Here is a 9,462-nt window from a genome sequence, read left to right on the forward strand (position 1 = left end):
AAATTTAAAGGCATTCCAGGTTTAGCTGATCTATCAAACATGCACATAAAATTGGAGGAAAGGAGATGTGCAATCAATGTCAAGCATCAAGGATACTGATAAGGGTCACATTGATATATTTTATGTTCAGCTTGTGAGCAAAGATGCCAGTAAATTCTGACAGGGAGCAGCAGTACTTTTGCTAAATTGCTATAATAAATTGTTAAGCTCTTTTAAAAGCTGGGAAGTATTGTGGGTGGGGGGATGTGTAATCCTGAACTTTATGACTCGTGAAAATTAGCTATAAATTTAGGGAACGAAAGGAACAGCAAGAGCAAGGGGTGTCATGTTGTTTTTTGTTTTTTTTTTTACAACCTACACTTGGAAAGTATTTAATCTTCATTTATAAGTCCTTTAAAATATCATTTAATTAGTTAGTATACATTCTGATAAAGGGCAGCAGTGAAGTCAAAATATTTTTTATGTGAGATAATATATTTCCATGCATATAGTTTAATTTTTTTCTTTTCATTTCGAGCCATCTCTAAATTGTGAAATAAAGGAGTAAGTGAATAATATAAATATAAATGTTCTTATAATTAAAGCGTACAATGAATACCACTGTAAAAAGTAGAATATAACCTTAAGTTTGTCTCTCTATATATATAGAGACCCTTGTAAGAAAAGATAATATATCCATATGTATTTGAATTTTAGTTTGTAAAGTAGGGTCTACTATGTCTCAACACATATTTTATTAATTATTTGTGTTATGCCATACTGAAGGGATGCATCAGGTTAATTGACTATGTATGAGTCATTAATTTACCACATGTAATTAATAATAGAATTAAAGGATATGGTATTTATAGATAAGGAAACTAAGTACTAAGGAAATTAACTGACTCTCCTAATACCAAATTACATATTCTCAGAGCATAATACACATTTTTCAACTCAGAATTTTATTCTCACATTTTAAATGTCAATTTGAATAATTTAAATAATATTTTTAAATTCTATACTTTAATATAATCCTTTAATAATTTAAAAAGTAGTGCTGTAAACATTTTATATAATTTAATGTTTAAAGGTCTGGGACTAAGAACTAACTGGAAAATGAAACTGTGAGGAAAATCAGTTGATCGTGGTATGCTAAAATCAAAGGGGAATGGTGTCTTTGAAAGAGTGTAGGATCAACTGCTTTAAATCCTACTGTTAGGTCAAGCAAGAGGAGAATGGATTCCGTACTTAGTCTATGGATGTCATTGCGATTTTGAAGAATGAAGTTTTGATTGAAGAGTATGGAAAATATTGAAACTGACTAAAGAGGATCGTGGGAAAAGCGGAAGTTGAAACTGAGTCTAGACAGTCCTTTGGATGACTTTTTTCTGAAGAGGGAACTAGGCAGAAACACAATTAGGGTTGAAATGGATTTTTTTGTACGTAATGGGAGAAATTAAACTGCACACATTTAAAGTACATTTGTTTCAAAATAAGTGTACTCCAGGAAAGCAAAACCATAATCAAGAAAAGGAATATATGCATCACCCCAAGCGTATCCTCATGACTCAGTGATCCCTTCCTCTTACTTCTCCCAGACTCTCTCTCACATCCCCAGGCAACCATTGTTCTGCTTTCTGTTGCTAAAAATTTTGGGGGATTTCCTACAATTTTATATAATGGAATCATACCATATGTATTCTTTTTTTTTTTTGCTCTGGCCTCCTTCATTCAGCTTAATTATTTGCCATTCATCAACGCTGTAGAAATCAATAGTTCATTCCATTGTATTGCTGGGTAGGGATATATGACAGCTTGTTTGTCCTTCTATAAATTGATGTTTGTTTGGGTTCTTTTCAGTTTTTGACTATTACAAATAAAACTGCTATGGACTTTCTTGTACCTGGACTTGTGCTTTCTTTCCTCATGTTTATTAAATGCCTAGAAGTGGGATAACTGGTGAATCATAAGGTAGGTATATGATAAACTTTTTTAGAAACTGCCAAGATGTTTTCCAAAGTGGTTGTACCATTTTACATATTCACAAGCAATGTATTAGAGTTCCAGTTATTCTATATAGTAGACATCACCTGGTATGATCAGTCTTTTAAATTTCACCCATTATAATATATGGCTAGCAACATCTCATTGTGGTTTTAATTTGAATTTCCCTAAAGACAAATTATATTGTGCATCTTTTCATGTGATTATCTGCTCACTGTGGCAGGCAGACTCTGAGATGGCCCCAGTTATCCCCACATCTTGTTATATTTCATGCCTTTGTGTAAAATCTCCCTCCTTTTTTTTTTTTTTTTTTTAAAAGAGCAGGTGATATACAAGCTGGCTTTTTATTTTTATTTTTATTTATTTATTTATTTAAACACTATTTTATTTATTTATGGCTGTGTTGGGTCTTCCTTTCTGTGCGAGGGCTTTCTCTAGTTGTGGCAAGCGGGGGCCACTCTTCATCGCCGTGGGCGGGCCTCTCATTATCGCGGCCTCTCTTGTTGCGGAGCACAGGCTCCAGACGCGCAGGCTCAGCTGTTGTGGCTCACGGGCCTAGTTGCTCCGCGGCATGTGGGATCCTCCCAGACCAGGGCTCGAACCCGTGTCCCCTGCATTGGCAGGCAGATTCTCAACCACTGCGCCACCAGGGAAGCCCTTTTTTTTTTTTTTTTTTACAATGGAGGTGATTTTGTGACTTAATTCTAATCAACAGAATACAGAAGCTTATATGACAAAGAGCTGATGGTAGCCTCTGGCCAACAACCAGCAAAGAAAGGAGTCCATCAGTTTGACAACTGCAGGAAACTGAATCCTGCTAGCAACCACTTAAATCTGGAAGTAGATCTTTCACCCAGTGAGTCTTACAAGAGACCCCAACCCTGGACAATAGCTTGACTGCAGTCTAGTGAGAGACTCTGAAGCAGAGGGCCCAGCTAAGCCATTGTTTATATTCCCAACCCACAGGTACTGTGAGATAATAAAGGTATTTTGTTTAAACTGCCAAGTGTGTCAACATTACTATGCAACAACAGATAATAATGCACAATTTCTGTTATTTTCTTGGGTGAAAAGTTTGTTCATATATTTTGCCCATTTTTTAATTGAATTGTTTTTTGTGTGTGTTTCGACAGTACATTATTCATTCTTTTTATTTATTTATTTATTTGGTTGCACTGGGTCTTAGTTGTGGTACATGGGCTCCTTAGTTGCGGCATGCGAACTCTTAGTTGCACCACGCGTGTGGGATCTAGTTCCCTGACCAGGGATCAAACCCGGACCCCCTACATTACGAGTGAGGAGTCCTACCCACTGCGCCACCAGGGAAGTCCCCATTATTCATTCTTGATACAAACCCTTTATCAGATATTTCCTTTGCATATAATTTCTCCCAGCCTAAGGCTTGTCTTTTCATTATTTTCATAGTGACTTCCAGAAAAAAGATATTTTTTAACTTTTATGATGTCTAATGTGTCCATTTTTTATTTTATGAATCATGATTTTGTGGCTCTACTGACTGATGATCGAACAAAGATTACACTGTAATTACTTAGGGATGAATTTCAAGACCCATATTGTCAGAATATACCCTGTACTCACTGAATTCAAATTTAGCAATACAGATTCCTTGTGAGTGTCTGCATTAAAAATAAATGTTTGTAATACCAGAAACCATAAAATTCCTAGAAGAAAACATATGTGGTAAGTTCCTTGACATTGGTATCGGCAATGATTTTTTGAATCTGATTCCAAAAGCAAAGGCAACAAAAGCCAAAGTAAACAAGTGGGACCACATCAAATTAAAAAGCTTCTGCACAGGAAAGGAAACCATCAACAAAATGAAGAGGCAACCTATTGACTGGGAAACAGTATTTGCAAATCATATATCTGACAAGGGGTTAAATACAAAATACATTTAAAAAATAAAACCTCATACAATGGAATAGCAGAAAACAAACAACCTGATTAAAAAATTAGCAGGTTATCTGAATAGGTATTTTTCCAACGAAGACATACAGACAGCTAACAGGCACATGAAAAGATGCTCAACATCACTAACAACCAGAGAAATGCAAATCAAAACCACAATGAGATATCACCTCACACCTGTTAAATGGCTATTATAAAAAAAGGTAAGAAATTTTGTGGAGGTTGTGGAGAAAAGGAAACTCTTGTGCACTGTTGGTGGGAATGTAAATTGGTGCAGCTACTATAGAAAACACTGTGGAGGTTCTTAAAAAATTAAAAATAGAATTATATGATACAGCAATTCCACTTTGAGGTATTTATGTGAAGAAAATGAAAACACTAATTTGAAAAGCTATGCACACCCCAATGCCCATAGCAACATTATATACAATAGCCAAGATATGGACACACACAACTGGAGTGTCCATCGATAGATGAATGGATAAAGAGGATGCGGTGTGTGTATATGTACACACACGCACACAATGAAATACTAGTTAACCATAAAAATGAGTGACATCCTGCCATTTGTGATTACATGGATGAACCTTAAGGGCATTATGCTAAGTGAAATAAATCTGACAGATAAAGACAAATACCATATGATCTCACTTATATGTGGAATCTAAACAAACAAATAAACAAACAACAACAACAAAACAAACTCACAGATAGAGGTAACAGTTTGATAGTTGCTGGGGTGGAGCTGGAAGTAGGAGGTAGGTGGGCAAAATTGGTGAAGGGAGTCAAAAGGTACAAACTTCCAGCTATAATATAAATAAGTCATGGGGGTGGCAAGTACAGCATGGGGAATATAGTTAATAATACTCTATTGTGTATTTAAAAGTTGCTAAGAGAATAAATCTTAAAGTCCTCAAAAAAAAAAAAAAAACAAAGAAAAGAAGATTTCTATAACTATGCATGGTGACAAATGCTAACTAGACTTGTTGTGAACATGTTGCAATATATACAAATATCAAATCATTATGTTGTACACCTGAAGCTAACACAGTGTTATATGTCAATTATACCTCAATAAAAATTAATAAATAATAAAATAAAATGTTTATTGATTAATTTTTTAACTGTTTGGATGGAAGAAAAGAGACTATGCTAAATGCTTTAACCTTATGTTTCTATATATTTTATTATAATTTTAGCAAAAACATCCATTGTAGATAACACTGGGTAGGTAAAAACAAGTTTAGTTTTTAGTCTTGACTAGAAAATAATTTATGAATTATGCCCTAAAATTTTTATGCAAAATATTTTGAAATATCTGAATGAAATTTTTCTTTGATAAGATCTAGATCACCAAAAATCTAACCCACAGGTAATGTGATTTCAGCCTCAGATTTATGTAATTATGAGTAATTTTTAGTATATTATTAATTAAATAATACCATTTACATCATCTTTAAGGATCAAAATGTAAACTATTCTACCTTGATTAATTTTCTAACTGACAGGTAATACAGTGTTTCCCACAAGTAGATATTATTCATGAATCTGACTTTATTAAACTTTATTCTACAAAAATGCAGTTTTGAAATAAAGAATTATTTTTAAAAATCATATAATGGAACTGTGTTCAGAAAATAATGTAGTTCCAAATGTACTAGTTAATCCTTTACAAAAGTAATTGGGTTTTTTGTGGGTACTTTCCTTAAAATGGTAGATTAAAAATTAAGAAGTTGATTTCATGTGATTACAGGTAAGATCTGACATGTCATTAACACACCCAGAGGAGTTTATGACTAAAAATGTGCATACGTTTTTAGCTATGTAATGAGCAAATTTTCAGATGAGAGTCTAAGCAAACTGCAAATAAACCTGTCATATATTTTTCTACCAAAAAGAAAAAAGTATTTGTACTTGAAAGGTCAAGAGCAATGCTAGCTAACAGTGTTGCTCCGGAGATCACTTTATTCTTCAATTGTTTTTTGTAGCATGTAACCCTGAAGCTCTAACCTTAGCTGGATGAACAATGAGTGGAAATGGCACCAAAGCAGCTGATCTATAGCTAGGAAGTGGCCTAATCATTTTCTTGTAACTACTTGATTATAAAAAGACCCTATAATAGAGATGACTATTTAAAAAAAAAAATCCATTCGTAAAGGAGTTCAAATCTCAAACAGGGAAGAAAGAAGATGACGCGAGAAAGTAGAAGTGAAGAAAGTTAGCTGAAACCATGACTCATCAAAGTCCATGAAATAAACAGAAATGTAAGGAGAACTTTGAAGGGCTGAGGGCTGAATCCACTGAATTGTGGGATGCTAGGGGAAGCAACTGCAGTCTTGCGTCTGGAGGTTTGCTAAAGATACATCTTTTTTTTTTTCTCGATGATCTTCAAGCTCCTGAGAAACACCATCATGTTTTATGCCTGGCTAAATAGTGATTCAAACTGTTCAAAGTGAGAAAAATTTCTGTTCATTTACTTTCCTGTACATTCTTTGAAGAACTCTAAAAGTTAAAGTCATCTGAGGATGTGTCTTCACTGCAACCCCCCAAATTCCAAGTGACTTAGCCAGCCACCTCATTAATTTTCATTAGAGAGTTCAGAAAAGTTTACTTATTTAGGACATTTGCCATGTTAAATTTAGACAAAAAGCAGGCAACAAAAATGGCTGTGCTGCCAGGCCACTAATCATAATTTCTAGGATCAGTCGACTATACTCCTTACTTTTGCTGCCTAAGGGGGACTCAGGACGTGCAGATTGCTGAAAAACGTACTGCATGGGTGCCTCAGTGCAGCCAGAAGGCATTCATCCACTTCTGACACCCCATCACCTTTCTGTTCTATAGTTATTTTATTTATTTTTTTCACTGTTTCAGTTTTAAAAAATCTTCAGTCTTTTTCAGAGAGATTCCCATCTGTTTAATTTTAAAAATCACTAACTGTAGTTGTCTTATAGTTAAAGCAAAGTCTACTCAAATTATTTTTGAATTCATATGTTGGGGGATATATCTTTTAACTTGACAATGAGCACTTAAAAAAATCCTCAGAAAAAGAAGTTGTATTTCTCAAGTTTTTTTAACAACAGCAGTAGTGACCACACTAACACGGCTGCTGCTTTGAGCTATTACCTTTTGCCAACCTCTCTGCACTCGGTGCCAAGGGCTTTATCAACATTGTCTTACTTAATCTGCACAAACGTCTTTGAAGCTCAGCATTATTACCGATATTTTACAGATGATGAATCTGAAACTTAGAGCAGGTAAATAGTGTGTTCGGTGCAGTACAATTATTAAATGGCAGTGCTATCATTGAGCCCAGACTGGTTTGACCTCCAAACTCATGCTCCTAACCACCTCATTATCCTGACTTCATGCTTTGTGAAGCATGATATGTTATGATGTATGCGTTCCTTTGGTTGGCTAATTCAAAATTATATGGAGTAGGTCTTCCTAGTGTTATCAGCATTTTACAGATAATAAAATCAAGACATAGCGATTACACTAAAAACACAAAATTATTTGTTGAACCATATCAAAGAGTTTAAGAAAAACTTTTGATTACTGCGGTTTGCCATTAGCTTTACGTGATTTTTTTTTTCCTTTGTGCATAATGTTATCTACTAGGATATATTCTAGGGTAAAAAATGAGGGACAACGAAAAAGTTTCGAGATAAAAAGGCAAACCATTGCTTTGACATTGATTAAAAACAATAAGAGTAATTGGGAAACTTCTGTGAATTATTTGGTCTATTTAGATACCAATGATTTTTGGTTTAGATTTTTTTCCCCCAGTACTTACACGTGGCCACATGCGGCTATTTATTGTACATTTACCTTAATTACAATGAAATAAAATTTTAAATTCAGTTATTCAGTCACACCAGTCATATTTCAAGTCCTCAAAAGCCACATGTGGGTAGTGGTTAACATATTTCAGAACACAAATAAAGAACATTTTCAGCATCAGAAAAATCTGTACTGCAAAATATTGGTCTAGACACTTAAGCATACATAGAAATGCCAAATTGGGTTAAGATGTTATCAAAAGCTAATCCTCAGACTTGGTGTTAGACAAATACATATGTTATCAATGTGCTGCTTACAAAAATATAAATCTAAATTTTTGTATTCGGTGATTTGAGCTTTAGTTTTGACTGAAAATGGAAAAGAGTCGCATTTCTAATTTGTTTATTAAAGATTTTTAAATGCTAGATTTACATAATTATGTAAGATCTGTTTGCAGGTAGAAAACTATAGAAGCAATCCTTTAAGAATTTTTTTTTCCAAAAACATGGTATCAAATAATGTCTATACAATACATCATTTAAGCTTTACAATAAAGTAGTTTTATCCTCAAATGGTAAAAAATAAATAATAAACAATTGAGGCTTAAGAAAATGCCCAGCACCCAGTTGATAACCGGTGGGTCTAGATGCAGGGAATTAGACTCAGATCTTAAATATACTAAATATACTCTGAGCTACAAAAGTACATTTATAGTAACACTAATCTAAAATACAAAAGAAAGACAAAGAGAATGCTGCTCAGTAAGTTTGCAGCTTAGCGATATAACCAAATTAATATAGAATTATTTTCAATATTAATAATTATAAAGAATTAGTGATTAACACTGGAAAAAATAAATGCCTGACAAATAAATTAAAATTTAGTCCTTTTGGAACTTTAATAAACAACCAGCTAAACTAATGTGGAAAAAAATTGACACAAAACATCAAAAATGAAAATGGAGATGTAAAATCAGGTTCAGAAGAAATTAGAAAAATCTCAATGTTATATATTCTTTAATTCTAAATATACTGGAAAACCTGGATAGCTAATTTTTCAAAAATAAGATTAACAAATATATTACTATAGAAGCCACATAAAAATGTCATGAATTCTGAAAACTTCTGCAGAAAAATTGTTAACCTAGATAGAGTCAAAGTGAATTATTTTTCACTTCAAAAAAATAATTGAAAAGCTATTTTAACTTTTCTAGGAAAGTTTCTAAAATCTTTAATCAAGTCAGCATAAAATAAATAACAAAATTTGTCAGAGAAAGCATAAGAAAACAAAGTGCTTCTTAAAAATTAAATTGCTTCGAATATAGTTTAGCATCAATATACCAAAAAAATATTCTATATAAAATATTTACAAATATAATCTATTAAAAATAAGTAACAGAAAAATCCCACTAAGCATCACTCAATGAAATTTATTCCAAGAATGCAAGTGCTTAAATATTGAGAAATATATATAGTAATATAACTTACATGTGAAAAAGGATAAATGATTATTATATCACTAGACTATGAATAGAGGTTTGAGAAAATTTTCTTCAATACTATATATTAAACAATCATTCTTAATGAAAAGGAGACAAAACTCAATGTGGAGTATCTTTTCACATGATATGTATATATAAATACATATTTATATGTATATATCAATAGCTATACATATTTTTCCTTATCTGTATCAATAAATAATATATGTGTATGCATGTGCATGTGTGCATGTGTGTGTGTGTGTGTGTGTGTGAAACCCGTA

General features: G+C 33.0%; 1 non-coding gene across 1 annotated transcript; it reads right to left on the bottom strand.

The window, feature by feature from the left end:
- Nucleotides 1–6,778: 6,778 nt before the first annotated feature.
- On the bottom strand, nucleotides 6,779–6,857 carry LOC132354752 (small nucleolar RNA SNORD79). The gene has a single exon (XR_009499391.1). It is a non-coding gene; the product is annotated as a small nucleolar RNA SNORD79 (small nucleolar RNA).
- Nucleotides 6,858–9,462: the final 2,605 nt, after the last annotated feature.

The sequence above is a fragment of the Balaenoptera ricei genome, chromosome 1 (genome assembly GCF_028023285.1).
Source record: "Balaenoptera ricei isolate mBalRic1 chromosome 1, mBalRic1.hap2, whole genome shotgun sequence".
Lineage (NCBI taxonomy): Eukaryota > Metazoa > Chordata > Mammalia > Artiodactyla > Balaenopteridae > Balaenoptera > Balaenoptera ricei.